Source organism: Mytilus edulis, chromosome 5 (assembly GCF_963676685.1).
Source record: "Mytilus edulis chromosome 5, xbMytEdul2.2, whole genome shotgun sequence".
NCBI classification, from domain to species: domain Eukaryota; kingdom Metazoa; phylum Mollusca; class Bivalvia; order Mytilida; family Mytilidae; genus Mytilus; species Mytilus edulis.
In genome coordinates, this window is record NC_092348.1 from 63,500,643 (window position 1) to 63,519,239 (window position 18,597).

Here is an 18,597-nt window from a genome sequence, read left to right on the forward strand (position 1 = left end):
AGCATTTTGAAGTTTTTTGTATTTTTGCTGTTTCCATGGTAACGGCGGCCATTTTGAATATTCCAAAGTCAAACCCCCGCTGCAATTTTTTCCCTCCATAATCATATACCATTTAATGTCTCTAGAATAAATTAAACATTGATGTTCTAGATTGTTCTGTGAAAATTCAAAGTTTTGACCTTTTTGCATTGTTTCCATGGTAACAACAGCGATTTTGGAAATTCCAACGCCAAATTCAACATCTTCCAATGTTGCTCATCGTTACTGTGAAGTTTCATTAAGTTGGGAACATTTTGAGATTTTTGAATTTTTTGGAGTAGTTTCCATGGCAACATAGTAGTTCCAATGATTGCCAAAATCATCCAACACCTGTATATAGTGGGCACCTACATTGTATCAAAATATAATGATTCTGAGTTAAAGCATATACAAACACTTCACCAAAACAAAAAACTGGATTTTTCCACATTTGTTCAGTTTCCATGGTAACGGCAGCCATCTTGAAAGTGCCACCCCCAAAAAGCAAATCTTCATTTGGTGGTTAACATTATGGTATAGTTCCATCTTCTTGGGTCCATTCATATGAGAGTTCCAGACTGGACAAAAATGTGTGGAAGAAAAATAATAAAAAAAACAAAAAGAAACGTAGAATAACAATATGTCACCCCAACTCCGTTGAGGGTGCCATAAATATGTCACCCAAACTCCGTTTAGGGTGCCATAACTAGAATTGCCATTGCAAGCAATAGCGGATGTCACCCTTCCCCCCATTGCCACTAAGCGGTAGCCATTTCAAAACAACTTAACAGTAAATGCAGATCTATGAATTGTGATATATCTTTCTGTAAATTTTCAGTTAAATAAGAGCATTGTCAAAAGTTTCACATTTCTGCTGTTTCCATGGCAACGGCAGCCATTTTGAAAATTCCAAAGTCAAATGTCTCATTTGTACATGCCAGTTGACAATAATATTAAGTTTCATTAAGTTTGAAGCATTTTGAAAATATTGACATTTCTGCAGTTTCCATGGCAACGGTGGCCATTTTGGAAATTCCAACTCCTAAAGTCTCATGCAGACTTGACAGTCAACAATCATATTAAGTTTCATTACCTTTTGAGCATTTTGAAATTTTTGAAATTTTTGACATTTTGGCTGGTTTCTATGGTAACACAGACCATTCCAAATTTTTAATGGCAGATACTCCATTGGTACATGGGAGGGAACATACCATAAGAGTTTCAATGGATTTGACCTACCATTTTAAGGAAGTAAATGACACTTTTTAAGGTTTTTAAAGCGTTTTGACCATTTTTGCCTTGTTTCCATGGTAACACAAGACATTTTGGAAATTCCAACGCCAAATTCCACATCTACCAAAGTTGCTTATCGTTATGTTAAAGTTTCAAAAAATTTGGAGCATTTTGATATTTTTGAAATTTTTGGTGTAGTATCCATGGCAACATAGTAGTTCCAATGAATGCCAAAAATCATCCAAAAGAAGTATATAGTGGGCACCTACATTGTATCAAAATATAATGATTCTAAGTCTAAGCATCTCCAAATAATTCCCTAAAACCAAAAAGTGGAATTTTTCACATTTGTTCCGTTTCCATGGTAACGGCAGCCATTTTTAATGGTCCTATGACCTACTGCAACCCAAAATTTTGTGTTCCTCATTATAGTTGACTATCACTAAGATTGGTTCCATTGCCTTCAAAAAATCTGCCGGACAAAAATCATTGGAAGAATAAGAATAATAATAACTAGATTTGTAATTGCTAGCAATAACGGATGGCACCCTTCCCCCATTGCCAGGTGAGCGGCAGCCATTTTGAAAATTCTAAAGTCAAATAGTGCATCTAGAGATGTCTAGTAACATTTTTGCCAAGTTTCATTAAGTTTGAAGCATTTTGAAATTTTTGATATTTTTGCTGTTTCCATGGTTACGGCGGCCATTTTGAAAATTCCAACTTCAAAATGCAATTCTTCTTATGCTAGTTACTATTCCTGTAAAGTTTTATCCAGTTTGCAGCATATTCATTTTTTTTGAAATTTTTGACATTTTTGCATAGTTTCCATGGTAACAACAGATATTTTGGAAATTCCAACGCCAAATGCCACATCTTCCAATGTTGCTCATCGTTACTGTGAAGTTTCCTGAAGTTTGGAGCAGTTTGAGAATTTTGAAATTTTTGGTGTTGTTTCCATGGCAACATAGTAGTTCCAATGATCACCAAAATCATCCAACACCTGTATATAGTGGGCACCTACATTATAATAAAATATAATGATTCTGAGATAAAGCATATCCAAACAGTTCACCAAAACAAAAAACTGGATTTTTTCACATTTGTTCTGTTTCCATGGTAACGGTAGCCATCTTAAACCATTCCATGTTTCCTGCAACTTTGTACATGGGGGTCCTTAATATGGAAAAGTTCCATCAACTTTAGTCCTTTGGATTTCGAGAAATCGCCTGGACAAAATGTGTGGAAGAAAAATAATAAAAATAATAATAATAAGAAAAAAAAGAAACGTAGAATAACAATACGTCACCCCAACTCCGTTGAGGGTGCCATAATAACAAAGAAACGGAGGAAAAACAATATGTCACCCGACATTGTCGATCGGGTGACATAACTAGATTTGTAATTGCTAGCAATAACGGATGGCACCCTCGTCCCCCCATTGCCAGGCGAGCGGCAGCCATTTTTGGAAATTCCAAAGTCAAAGAGTGCATCTACCCTTGCAAGATATCATTTTTGCAAAATTTCATTAAGTTTGAAGCATTTTGAAATTTTGGACAATTTTGCTGTTTCCATGGTTACGGCGGCCATTTTGGAAATTCCAACTTCAAAATGCAACTCCGCACATGTCAGTCACTATTCCTGTAAAGTTTCATTCAGTTTACAGCACTTAATTGTTTTTGGAAATTTTGAACATTTGTGCTGCAACCATGGTTACAGTAGATAATTCCAAAATTCTAAAAACGTACATCTCATTGCCACATGTCATGTTATATATCAATACAGTTTCATTGACTTTGGTGCACTACTCTCTGAGAAAATGCTGATTTTATGCATTTTTCCATAGGGTCAATGCAAAACTTGGCCCTAGTTTCCATGACAACGGCGGCCATTTTGAACTATCCAAATATTGTCCTGACATCTTGGCATACTGGAGAACATTTTCATAAAGTTTCATCCAGTTGGATCTTATAACGAAAAAGTTAGAATTTTTGATATTTTAGCTGTTTCCATGGTAACGGCAGCCATTTCGAAAATTCTAAAGTCAAACTGGAAATCAGCACATGCCAGTTACCATTCCTGTGGAGTTTCTTCCAGTTTGGAACACTTTGATTTTTTTCGCATTTGTGTTGTTTCCATGGAAACGGCGGCCATCTTTTACCATTCCATAGCAAGGTGCACAACTTCAAATGGGGTTCCTCATTATAGTTGAGTTCCATAAACATTGGTCCGTTCAATTCTGAGAACTCGCGCGGACAAAATGTGTGGAAGAAAAATTGACATAACTAGATTTGTAATTGCTAGCAATAACGGATGGCACCCTCGTCCCCCCATTGCCAGGATAAAGGCAGCCATTTTGAAATTTCCAAAGTGAAAGAGCGTATCTACATATGGAAATTATGATTTTTGTAAAGCTTTATTAAGTTTGGAGCATTTTGAAATTTTTGACATTTTAGTCATTTCCATGGTTACGGCGGCCATTTTGAAATTTCTAACTCCAAAATACAATTCTGCCCATGCCAGTTATCATTTCTGTAAAGTTTCATCTAGTTTGCAGCATTTTGAATTGTTTGAAATTTTTTATATTTCTACTGTTTCCATGGTTACAGTAGATAATTCCAAAATTCTAAAAGCAGGCATCTCATTGCCATATGTCTTGTTATATATCAATACAGTTTCATTGATCTCTATGCATTATTCTTAAAGAAAATGCAGCTTTTATGTATTTGTCCATAGGCTCAATGTTAAACATTTGCCCTGTTTCCATGACAATGGCGGCCATTTTGGAATTTCTAAATATTGTCTTGACATCTTTGCATACCAAGGAACATTTCTTTAAAGTTTCATCCAGCTAGGTCTTATAATGAAAGATTTAGAATTTTGAAAATTTTTCACTTTTTTGCAGTTTCCATGGAAACGGCGGCCATTTAAAAAAATTCCAGAGTCAGATGCACAACTTCACATGGGGGTCCTCATTATGTTATAGTTCCAACATTATTGGATCACTCAATTCTTAGAAACACGATGGACAAAATGTGTGGAAGAATAAGAAAAATAAGAAAAAAAAGAAACGTAGAATAACAATACGTCACCCCAACTCCGTTGAGGGTGCCATAATAATAAGAAAAAAAGAAACGTAGAATAACAATACGTCACCCCAACTCCGTTGAGGGTGCCATAATAAGAAAAAAAAGAAACGTAGAATAACAATATGTCACCCCAACTCCGTTGAGGGTGCCATAACTAGATTTGCCATTGCAAGCAATAGCGGATGGCACCCTTCCCACATTGCCAGGCGAGTGGCAGCCATTTTGAAAAATTCAAAGTCAAAGAGCGCTTTTACACATGTTTATTAAAGTTGTTGTAAAATTTCATCTCGTTTGGAGCATTTTGAATTTTTTGACATTTTTGCTGTTTCCATGGTTACGGCGGCCATTTTGAAAATTCCAAGTTCAAAAGTCAACTCTGCTTATGCCAGTGACTATTTCTGTTAAGTTTCATCCAGTTTGCAGGATTTTTATTTATTTTTTTATTTTTTGACCTTTTCGCATTGTTTCCATGGTAACTACAAACATTTTGGAAATTCCAACTCCAAATGGCACATCTTCCGATGTTGCTCATTATTACTGTGAAGTTTCATAAAGTTTGGAGCATTTTGAGATTTTTGAAATTTTTGGTGTAGTTTCCATGGCAACATAGTAGTTCCAATGAATGCCAAAATCATCCAACACCTGTATATAGTGGGCACCTACATTGTAATAAAATATAATGATTCTGAGTTAAAGCATATCCAAACAGTTCACCAAAACAAAAAACTAGATTTTTTCACATTTGTTCCGTTTCCATGGTAACGGCAGCCATCTTGAACCATTCCATGGTGCCTGCAACTCTTAACTTAAGGGTCCTCTATATAATAGAGTTCCATCAACTTTGGTCCATTGGATTTCCAGAAATCTCCTGGACAAAATTAGGTGGAAGAAAAATAATAAAAACTAGATTTGTAATTGCTAGCAATAACGGATGGCACCCTCGTCCCCCCATTGCCAGGCGAGCGGCAGCCATTTTGAAAATTCCAAAGTCAAAGAGTGCATCTACACATGCAAGTCATCATTTTTGTAAAATTTCATTAAGTTTGGAGCATTTTGAAATTTTGGACAATTTTGCTGTTTCCATGGTTACGGCGGCCATTTTGGAAATTCCAACTTCAAAATGCTACTCCGCTTATGTCAGCCACTATTTCTGTAAAGTTTCATCCAGTTTGCAGCACTTTATTTTTTTTGGAAATTTTGAACATTTGTGCTGTAACCATGGTTACAGTAGATAATTCCAAAATTCTAAAAGCAGACATCTCATTGCCACATGTCATGTTATATATCAATACAGTTTCATTTACTTTGCTGCACTATTCTCTGAGAAAATGCTGATTTTATGCATTTTTCCATAGGGTCAATGCAAAACTTGGCCCTAGTTTCCATGACAACGGCAGCCATTTTGAACTATCCAAATATTGTTTTGACATCTTGGCATACTGGGTCACATTTTCATAAAGTTTCATCCAGCTGGATGTTATAATGAAAGAGTTAGAAATTTTGATATTTGAGCTGTTTCCATGGTAACGGCAGCCATTTTGGAAATTCCAAAGTCAAACTGCAAATCATCTCATGCCAGTTACCATTCCTGTGGAGTTTCTTCCAGTTTAGAACACTTTGAATATTTTCGGATTTTTGCAGTTTCCATGGAAACGGCAGCCATCTTGACCATTCCAAAGTCAGGTGCACAACTTCATATGCTGGTCCACATTATGGTATAGTTCCATCAACATTGGTCCATACAATTCCGAGAAACTGTGTGGACAAAAAGTGTTGAAGAAGAATAATAACTAGATTTGCCATTGCAAGCAATAGCGGATGGCACCCTATCCCTATTGCCAGGCGAGCGGCAGCCATTTAAATTATTTTTTGCTGTTTCCATGGCAACGGCGGCCATTTTGAAAATTCGAAACTCAAAAGTTAAGTCTACATAAGCTAGGCAACATTTGTTATAAGTTTCATTAAATTTAAAGCATTTTGAAGTTTTTCATAATTTTGCTGTTCCCATGGTAACGGCGGCCATTTTGAATATTCCAAAGTCAAACCCCCGCTGCAATTTTTGCCCTCCATAATCATATACCATTTAATGTCTCTAGAATAAATTTAACATTGATGTTCTAGAATGTTCTGTGAAAATTCAAAGTTTTGACCTTTTTGCATTGTTTCCAAGGTAACAACAGATATTTTGGAAATTCCAACGCCAAATTCCACATCTTCCAATGTTGCTCATCGTTACTGTGAAGTTTCATGAAGTTTGGAGCATTTTGATATTTTTGAAATTTTTGGTGTAGTTTCCATGGCAACATAGTAGTTCCAATGAGTGCCAAAATCATCCAACACCTGTATATGGCCGGCACCTACATTGTATCAAAATATAATGTTTCTGAGTTTAAGCATATTAAAACAGTTCACCAAAACAAAAAACAGGATTTTTTCACATTTGTTTCGTTTCCATGGCAACGGCAGCCATCTTGATGGTGCCATACCCCACTGCACTATAGAATGTGGTGGTCTACATTATGGTATAGTTCCATCAATATTGTTCAAGCCAATTCCGAGAAATAGAATGGACAAAAAAGTGTGGAAGAATAAAAATAATAACTAGATTTGCCATTGCAAGCAATAGCGGATGGCACCCTTCCCACATTGCCAGGCGAGCGGCAGCAATCTAGAAAATTCCAAAGTCAAAGTGTGCATTTACACATTCAAATTATCATATTTGTTAAGTTTCATTAAGTTTGGAGCATTTTGAAGTTTTTGACATTCTTGCTGTTTCCATGGTTACGGCGGCCATTTTGAAAATTCCAACTTCAAATGTCAACTTTGCTTATGCCAGTGACCATTCCTGTAAAGTTTCATCCAGTTTACAGCATTTTTATTTTTTTTGAAATTTTTGACCTTTTTGCATTGTTTCCATGGTAACAAGAGATATTTTGGAAATTCCAACGCCAAATTCCACATCTTCCAATGTTGCTCATCGTTACTGTGAAGTTTTATGAAGTTTGGATCATTTTGATATTTTTGAAATTTTTGGTATAGTTTCCATGGCAACATAGTAGTTCCAATGAGTGCCAAAATCATCCAACACCTTTATATGGCCGGCACCTACATTGTATCAAAATATAATGGTTCTGAGTTTAAGCATATCAAAACAGTTCACCAAAACAAAAAACAGGATTTTTTCACATTTGTTTCGTTTCCATGGCAACGGCAGCCATCTTGATGGTGCCATACCCCACTGCACTATAGAATGTGGTGGTCTACATTATGGTATAGTTCCATCAATATTGTTCAAGCCAATTCCGAGAAATAGAATGGACAAAAAAGTGTGGAAGAATAAAAATAATAATAATAATAATAATAAGAAAAAAAGAAACGAACAATAACAATATGTCACCCCAACTCCGTTGAGGGTGCCATAATAACTAGAATTGCCATTGCAAGCAATAGCAGATGTCACCCTTCCCCTCATTGCCACTAAGCGGCACCCATTTTAAAACAACTTAACAGTGAATGCAGATCTATGAATTGCGATATATCTTTCTGTAAATTTTCAATACAATAACAGCATTGTCAAAAGTTTCACATTTCTGCTGTTTCCATGGCAACGGCAGCCATTTTGAAAATTCCGAAGTCAAAAGTCTCATCTATACATGCCAGTTAACAATAATATTAAGTTTCATTAAGTTTGGAGCATTTTGAAAATATTTGACATTTCTGCAGTTTCCATGGCAACGGTAGCCATTTTGGAAATTCCAACTTCAAAAGTCTCATGCAGACTAGACAGTCAACAAATATATTAAGTTTCATCAAGTTTGAAGCATTTTGAAGTTTTTGAAATTTTTGACATTTTGGCTGGTTTCTATGGTAACACAGACCATTCCAAATTTTTAATGGCAGATACTCCATTGGTACATGGAAGGGAACATACCATCAGAGTTTCAATGAATTTGACCTACCATTTTAAGGAAGTAAATGCCACTTTTAAGGTTTTTTAAAGCGTTTTGACCATTTTTGCCTTGTTTCCATGGTAACACAAGACATTTTCAAAATTCCAACGCCAAATTGCACATCTACCAATGTTGCTCATCGTTCCTGTGGAGTTTCATTAAATTTGGAGCATTTTGATATTTTGGAAATTTTTGGTGTAGTATCCATGGCAACATAGTAGTTCCAATGAATGCCAAAAATCATCCAAAACAAGTATATAGTGGGCACCTACATTGTATCAAAATATAATGATTCTAAGTCTAAGCATCTCCAAATAATTTCCTGAAACCAAAAAGTGGAATTTTTCACAATTTTTCCGTTTCCATGGTAACGGCAGCCATTTTTAATGGTCCTATGACCTACTGCAACCCGAAATTTTGTGTTCCTCATTATAGTTGACTATCACTAAGATTGGTTCCATTGCCTTCAAAAAATCTGCCGGACAAAAATCATTGGAAGAATAAGAATAATAATAACAAAGAAACGGAGGAAAAGCAATATGTCACCCGACATTGTCGATCGGGTGACATAATAATATGAAACTAGAATTGCCATTGCAAGCAATAGCGGATGTCACCCTTCCCCCCATTGCCTCTAAGCGGCAGCCATTTGAAAACAATTTAACAGTAAATGCAGATCAACGCATTGCGATATATCTTTCTGTAAATTTTCAGTACATTTTGAGCATTGTCAAAAGTTTCACATTTCTTCTGTTTCCATGACAACGGCAGCCATTTTGAAAATTCCCAAGTCAAAAGTCTCATCTGTACATGCCAGTTAACAATAATATTAAGTTTCATTATGTTTGGAGCATTTTGAAAATATTTGACATTTCTGCAGTTTCCATGGCAACGGTGGCCATTTTGGAAATTCCAACTTCAAAAGTCTCATGTAGACTTGACAGTCAACAAATATAGTAAGTTTCATCAATTTTGGAGCATTTTGAAATTTTTGAAATTTTTGACATTTTGGCTGGTTTCTATGGTAACAGATACCATTCCAAATGTCTAATGGCAGATACCACATTGGTACATGGGAGGGAACAAACCATCAAAGTTTCAATGGATTTGACCTACCATTTTAAGAAAGTAAATGCCACTTTAAGGTTTTTGAAGCATTTTCACCATTTTTGACTTGTTTCCATGGTAACGGCAGACATTTTGGAAATTCCAACGCCAAATTGCACATCTACCAATGTTGCTCATCGTTACTGTGGAGTTTTATTAAATTTGGAGCATTTTGATATTTTGGAAATTTTTGGTGTAGTTTCCATGGCAATATGATAGTTCCAATGATTGCCAAAATCATCCAAAACCAGTATATGCCCGGCACCTACATTGTATCAAAATATAATGATTCTAAGTTAAAGCAACTCCAAATAATTCATTAAAACCAAAAACTGGAATTTTTCACAATTGTTCCGTTTCCATGGTAACGGCAGCCATTTTTATGGTCTTAAGACCTACTGCAACCCGGAATTTTGTGTTCCTCATTATAGTTAACTATCATTAAGATTGGTTCCATTGGCTCCGAGAAAACTGCCGGACAAAATAGGTGGAAGAATAATAATAATAATACAGAAAAAGAAACAGAGGAAAAGCAATATGTCACCCGACATTGTCGATCGGGTGACATAATAACAAAGAAACATAAGAAAAGCAATATGTCACCCGACATTGTCGATCGGGTGACATAACTAGATTTGCGATTGCAAGCAATAGCGGATGGCACCCTTCCCCTATTGCCAGGTGAGCGGTAGCCATGGTAATGGCGGCCATTTTGGAAATTCCAAACTCAAAAGTCAAGTCTACATTAGCTGAGCAACATTTGTTATAAGTTTCAATAAATTTGAAGCATTTTGAAGTTTTTTATATTTTTGCTGTTTCCATGGTTACGGCGGCCATTTTGAATATTCCAAAGTCAAACCCCCGCTGCAATTTTTTCCCTCCACAATCATATACCATTTAATGTCTCTAGAATAAATTAAACATTGATGTTCTAGAATGTTCTGTGAAAATTCAAAGTTTTGACCTTTTTGCATTGTTTCCATGGTAACAACAGCGATTTTGGAAATTCCAACGCCAAATTCCACATCTTCCAATGTTGCTCATCGTTACTGTGAAGTTTCATGAAGTTTGGAACATTTTGAGATTTTTGAATTTTTTGGAGTAGTTTCCATGGCAACATAGTAGTTCCAATGAGTGCCAAAATCATCCAACACCTGTATATAGTGGGCACCTACATTGTATTAAAATATGATGATTCTGAGTTAAAGCATTACCATACAGTTCACCGAAACTAAAAACAGTATTTTTTCACATTTGTTTCGTTTCCATGGCAACGTCAGCCATCTTGATGATGCCATACCCCGTTTGCACAATTTCATATAGTGGACTACATTATGGCATAGTTTCATCAATATTGTTCAAGCCAATTCCGAGAAATAGCATGTACAAAAAAGTGTGGAAGAATAAATATAATAAGAAAAAAAGAAACGAACAATAACAATATGTCACCCCAACTCCGTTGAGGGTGCCATAAAAAAGAAACGAACAATAACAATATGTCACCCCAACTCCGTTGAGGGTGCCATAAAAACTAGATTTGTAATTGCTAGCAATAACGGATGGCACCCTCGTCCCCCATTGCCAGGCGAGCGTCATCCATTTTGAAATTTCAAAGATTAAAGAGCGCATTTACAGATGTCTATCAACGTTGTTGTAAAATTTCATCAATTTTGGAGCATTTTGAAATTTTTGATTTTTGTGTTGTTTCCATGGAAACGGCGGCCATTTTGGAAATTCCAAAGTCGAATACCAACTCTTGATGTGCCACTTAACATGTCTGTCAATTTTTAGAAAGTTTGGACCAATTTGAAATTTTTGGACATTTCTGCTGTTTCCATGGTAACGGTAACCATTTCCAAAATTCCAAAGACACCTACCACATTGGCACATGATAAGGAACATACCATTAAAGTTTTAATGGTTGGATATACCATATTAAGAGTTTAAATACTACTTTAAGATTTTCCCCATAGGGTTTAATGTTAAACATATTTAGTTTCCATGGCAATATAGTAGTTCCAAAGATTCCCAAAATCATTTCAAACCTGTATATGGTGGACACCAACAATATATAAAAAATTTGATGATTTTCAGTTCAGGAATATTCAAATTATTCACCAAAAACCAAAAAAATATTTTTTACATTTGTTCTGTTTCCATGGTAACGGCGGCCATCTTGCACATGCCAAAGTCTGCTGCAAAACTTCACATGGTGTTCCACATTGTGGTATAATTCCATCAACATTGGTCCATTCAATTCCGAGAAATAGCGTGGACAAAATGTGTGGAAGAATAAAAATAACTAGAATTGCCATTGCAAGCAATAGCGGATGTCACCCTTCCCCCTATTGCCACTAAGCGGCAGCCATTTCAAACTTGTTTAACAGTAAATGCACAAATATGCATGGCTATTCATCTTTTTGTAAATGTTCAGTATATTCAGAGCATTTTAAAGTATTTCACATTTATACCGTTTCCATGGCAACGGCAGCCATTTTGAAAATTTCAAAGTCAAAAGTCTCATCTTAACTTGTCAGTTACCAATAATATCAAATTTCATTAAGTTAAAACCATTTTCAGAATTTTTGACATTTTTGCAGTTTCCATGGCAACCGTGGCCATTTTGGAAATTCCAACTTCAAAAGTCATATCTAGACTTGACAGTTAACAATCATATCAAGTTTCATCAATTTTGAAGCATTCTGAAATTTTTGCTCCTGTATCCATGGTAACATAGAAGTTCCAATGATTATCAAAATCATTCAAAACCTGTATATAGTGGACAACTATATTGCATAAAAATTTGATGATTTTAAGTTCAAGCATACCAAAGTTATTCACCAAACCCGGAAGTTTTTGGAGCATTTTGTCCTTTTTGCATTGTTTCCATGGAAACGGCAGACATTTTGGAAATTCCAACGCCAAATTTCACATCTACCAAAGTTGCTCATCGTTATGCTAAAGTTTCAAAAAAATTGGAGCATTTCCATATTTTTGAAATTTTTGGTGTAGTTTCCATGGCAACATAGCAGTTCCAAAATGTGCCAAAATCATCCAAAACCTGTATATAGTGGGCACCTACATTGTATTAAAATCTAAAGATTTTAAGCTTAAGCATTCTCAAATAATTCAAGGAACTCCAAAATTTTATTTTTTCATCATTTTTCCGTTTCCATGGTGATGGCAGCCATTTTTTAGTTCCAATTTTGCACAGACTCTGGGGAGTCAGGGTTCCTTGTTATAGTGCACCATCATTCGGATTGGTACTTTTGGCTCTGAGAAAGCGGGCGGACAAAATTAGGTGGAAGTATAATAATAATAATAATACAGAAAAAGAAACAGAGGAAAAGCAATATGTCACCCGACATTGTCGATCGGGTGACATAATAAGAAAAAAAGAAACGTAGAATAACAATATGTCACCCCAACTCCGTTGAGGGTGCCATAACTAGATTTGCGATTGCAAGCAATAGCGGATGGCACCCTTCCCCTATTACCAGGTGAGCGGTAGCCATGGTTACGATGGCCATTTTGGAAATTCCAAACTCAACAGTCAAGTCTACATTAGATGAGCAACATTTGTTATAAGTTTCAATAAATTTGAAGCATTTTGAAGTTTTTTGCTGTTTCCATGGTAACGGCGGCCATTTTGAATATTCCAAAGTCAAACCCCCGCTGCAATTTTTTCCCTCCACAATCATATACCATTTAATGTCTCTAGAATAAATTAAACATTGATGTTCTAGAATGTTCTGTGAAAATTCAAAGTTTTGACCTTTTTGCATTGTTTCCATGGTAACAACAGCGATTTTGGAAATTCCAACGCCAAATTCCACATCTTCCAATGTTGCTCATCGTTACTGTGAAGTTTCATAAAGTTTGGAACATTTTGAGATTTTTGAATTTTTTGGAGTAGTTTCCATGGCAACATAGTAGTTCTAATGAGTGCCAAAATCATCCAACACATGTATATAGTGGGCACCTACATTGTATTAAAATATAATGATTCTGAGTTAAATAGTACCCAAATAGTTCACCAAACCAAAAAACTGGATTTGTTCACATTTGTTTCGTTTCCATGGTAACGGCAGCCATCTTGACGGTGCCCTACCCCGTTTGCACAATTTCATATAGTGGACTACATTATGCCATAGTTTCATCAATATTGTTCAAGCCAATTCCGAGAAATAGCATGGACAAAAAAGTGTGGAAGAATAAATATAATAAGAAAAAAAGAAACGAACAATAACAATATGTCACCCCAACTCCGTTGAGGGTGCCATAACTAGATTTGTAATTGCTAGCAATAACGGATGGCACCCTACCCCTATTGCCAGGTGAGCGGCGGCCATTTAGAAAATTCCAAACTCAAAAGTCAAGTCTACATAAGCTAGGCAACATTTGTTATAAGTTTCCTTAAATTTGAAGCATTTTGAAGTTTTTCATATTTTTGCTGTTTCCATGGTAACGGCGGCCATTTTGAATATTCCAAAGTCAAACCCGTGCTGCATTTTTGCCCTCCATAATAATATACCATTTAATGTCTCTATAATAAATTTAACATTGATGTTCTGGAATGTTCTGTGAAAATTCAAAGTTTTGACCTTTTTGCATTGTTTCCAAGGTAACAACAGATATTTTGGAAATTCCAACGCCAAATTCCACATCTTCCAATGTTGCTCATCGTTACTGTGAAGTTTCCTGAAGTTTGGAGCATTTTGAGAATTTCGAAATTTTTGGTGTAGTTTCCATGGCAACATAGTAGTTCCAATGATCACCAAAATCATCCAACACCTGTATATAGTGGGCACCTACATTGTATTAAAATATAATGATTCTGAGATAAAGCATATCCAAACAGTTCACCAAAACAAAAAACTGGATTTTTTCACATTTGATCTGTTTCCATGGAAACGGTAGCCATCTTGAACCATTCCATGCTTCCTGCAACTCTGCACCTGGGGGTCCTTACTATAGTAGAGTTCCATCAACATTGGTCCATTGGATTTCGAGAAATCACCTGGACAAAATTTGTTGCAAGAAAAATAATAATAACTAGATTTGTAATTGCTAGCAATAACGGATGGCACCCTTCCCCCATTGCCAGGTGAGCGGCAGCCAGTTTGAAAATTCCAAAGTCAAATAGTGCATCTACAGATGTCTAGAAACATTTTTGCAAAGTTTCATTAAGCTTGAAGCATTTTGAAATTTTGGATATTTTTGCTGTTTCCATGGTAACGGCGGCCATTTTGAAAATTCCAAACTCAAAAGTCAAGTCTACATAAGCTAGGCAACATTTGTTATAAGTTTTATTAAATTTAAAGCATTTTGAAGTTTTTCATATTTTTGCTGTTTCCATGGTAACGGCGGCCATTTTGAATATTCCAAAGTCAAACCCCTGCTGCAATTTTTTTCCTCCATAATCATATACCATTTAATGTCTCTAGAATAAATTTAACATTGATGTTCTGGAATGTTCTGTGAAAATTCAAAGTTTTGACCTTTTTGCATTGTTTCCAAGGTAACAACAGATATTTTGGAAATTCCAACGCCAAATTCCACAACTTCCAATGTTGCTCATCGTTTCTGTGAAGTTTCCTGAATTTTGGAGCATTTTGAAAATTTCGAAATTTTTGGTGTAGTTTCCATGGCAACATAGAAGTTCCAATGAGTGCCAAAATCACCTTACACCTGTATATAGTGGGCACCTACATTGTATTAAAATATAATGATTCTGAGTTAAAGCATATCCAAACAGTTTACCAAAACAAAAAACTAGATTTTTTCACATTTGTTCCGTTTCCATGGTAACGGTAGCCATCTTGAACCATTCCATGGTGCCTGCAACTCTTCACCCAAGGGTCCTTTATATAATAGAGTTCCATCAACTTTGGTCCATTGGATTTCATTAAACCTCCTGGACAAAATTAGGTGGAAGAAAAATAATAAAAATAAAAAAAAAAAGAAACGTACAATAACAATACGTCACCCCAACTCCGTTGAGGGTGCCATAACTAGATTTGCTATTGCAAGCAATAGCGGACGATGGCACCCCGTACTGCACATTGTCACAGTAGCATCAACAATTATGAGTGTACAAAAGTCAAATGGCATATCTATTATACATGTCGGAATCAGCATGTCTAAACAACCCCCCCCCCCCCCCCTTTTTTTTTTTTTTTTCTCTTCCGTAGAATACGTTTCAGTTCTATACATAGTTTGGGAATCCTTTTTAAATCTAAAATTAGACACGCGCGCAAGTAGGAAGGTGGTGTCACGTGATACTCAAGTATATTATCGTGGACTTAGCATATTAATATTCTTTTTAGAGGGGACGTAGGACAGACAACATGTGTATATATTGACGGAGCGGCGTATTAACTGTTCAATTTATTCTTCAATAGCTCGCGTATCATACAATACATGTAACTTATCGTGTACAATTTAATTACATGTTTATCGATTGATTTCAGCTAATGTGTATATTTTAGCAGGTGTGTCATTCACGGATATGTACTTTAACGCAAGTGCAGAAATGTCAGTAATTTGTACTCTGAGTGTTTCTCGTTCTCTCGGTGGCGATTTTCTCTTTAAAGCACATTAAATAAAATACATATTTTTATTCTAGAATATTCTAGTACATGTTAGCAGTACAGCAATTGCATGTGACCATTTGCACACACTCCTAATTACGATTTCCGTGGAATTGTTGTTATATTTTTCAAGAAAATGCAGCTAAAACGCATTTTCCCATAGGGTCAATGTTAAACTTTTGTCTAGTTTCCATGGCAATGGCAGCCATTTTGAAAATTCCAAGTACTGTTGGTACCTCGGGGCACCACTGCCAACATTTACATAAACTTTCAAGACTTTGCCTCTTATAACGAAAGATTTAAAATTTGGATTTTGTTTTACATTTTTTTTGTTTCCATGGTAACGGCGGCCATTTTTTACCATTCCAATGTCTCTTGCACAACTTCACATGGCGGTTCATATTATGGTATAGTTCCATCAACATGGGTCTGACCAATTACGAGAAATAGCGTGGACAAAATGTGTGGAAGAATAAAAATAAAAAGAAAAAAAAGAAACGTAGAATAACAAGATGTCACCCCAACTCCGTTGAGGGTGCCATAACAAGTAATCCTGTGTTAGGATGCTAACACAAAAGTCACCAAAACGGACCCCAAATCGTTTGTTCTGCGGTATCAATGATGCCAAATTACCTATGTGTAAAGTTTCATTAAATCGAATGGATTTTGATATTTTAACATTTTTGCCGTTTCCATGGTTACGGCGGCCATTTTGGAAATTTTGAGGTCAAAAGTAATGTCCACATATGGTAGGCAACATTTGTTTTAAGTTTCATCAATTTTGAAGCATTTTGAAATTTTTGGACATTTTTGCTGTTTCCATGGCAACGGCGGCCATTTTGAAAATTCCAAACTCAAAAGTTTAGTCTACATACATTAGGCAACATTTGCTATAAGTTTCAATAATTTTGAAGCATTTTGAAGTTTTTCATATTTTTGCTGTTTCCATGGTAACGGGGGCCATTTTAAATATTCCAAAGTCCAACCCCCACTGTAATGTGTTCCCTCCATAATTATATACAATCATGTACCATTTAATGTCTCTAGAACTAATTTGACATTGATGTTCTGGAATGTTCCATAAAAATTCACCCCCCTAAAATTATGCCAAGGAGACCCCCTACTGAAATAAAATTAGTTCCAAGTTGAAGCTGACATGTGTCTCTAAATATTCATAAAAGAAAATATAATACCATCTACTCTATTTACAGCAGAAAATTGATGAAATGCAAAAAAAAATTGACCCCACCCATCTTTGAGCCCCCCTAATTATGCCAAGATGACACCCTGGTATCATGGACATTGGGTTCTGCAACCCCCATGATGCAGACCTATACCCAGAATAAATATAAATTTTCCATCCTGTACTGCTTCCCAAAAAATGGTAGGACAGTTTAAGGGGTCAGAAAGAGAAGAATAAGAATAATAACTAGATTTGTAATTGCTAGCAATAACGGATGGCACCCTTCCCCTATTGCCAGGTGAGAGGCGGCCATTTAGAAAATTCCAAACTCAAAAGTCAAGTCTACATAAGCTAGGCAACATTTGTTATAAGTTTCCTTAAATTTGAAGCATTTTGAAGTTTTTCATATTTTTGCTGTTTCCATGGTAACGGCGGCCATTTTGAATATTCCAAAGTCAAACCCCTGCTGCATTTTTTGCCCTCCATGATCATATACCATTTAATGTCTCTAGAATAAATTTAACATTGATGTTCTGGAATGTTCTGTGAAAATTCAAAGTTTTGACCTTTTTGCATTGTTTCCAAGGTAACAACAGATATTTTGGAAATTCCAACGCCAAATTCCACATCTTTCAATGTTGCTCATCGTTACTGTGAAGTTTCCTGAAGTTTGGAGCATTTTGAGAATTTCGAAATTTTTAGAGTAGTTTCCATGGCAACATAGTAGTTCCAATTTACACCAAAATCATCCAACACCTGTATATAGTGGGCACCTACATTGTATTAAAATATAATGATTCTGAGATAAAGCATATCCAAACAGTTCACCAAAACAAAAAACTGGATTTTTTCACATTTGTTCTGTTTCCATGGAAACGGTAGCCATCTTAAACCATTCCATGCTTCCTGCAACTCTGCACTTGGGGGTCCTTACTATAGTAGAGTTCCATCAACATTGGTCCATTGGATTTCGAGAAATCACCTGGACAAAATTTGTTGCAAGAAAAATAATAAAAATAATAATAAGAAAAAAAAGAAACGTAGAATAACAATACGTCACCCCAACTCCGTTGAGGGTGCCATAACTAGAATTGCCATTGCAAGCAATAGCGGATGTCACCCTTCCCCCATTGCCACTAAGCGGCAGCCATTTTAAAATCATCAAACAGTGAATGCAGATCTATTTTAATTGGGATATATCTTTCTGTAAATTTTCAGTACATTTAGAGCATTGTCAGAAGGTTCACATTTCTTCTGTTTCCATGGCAACGGCAGCCATTTTGAAAATTCCAAAGTCAAAAGTCTCATCTATACATGCCAGTTGACAATAATATTAAGTTTGATTAAGTTTGGAGCATTTTGAAAATATTTGACATTTCTGCAGTTTCCATGGCAACAGTGGCCATTTTGGAAATTCCAACTTCGAA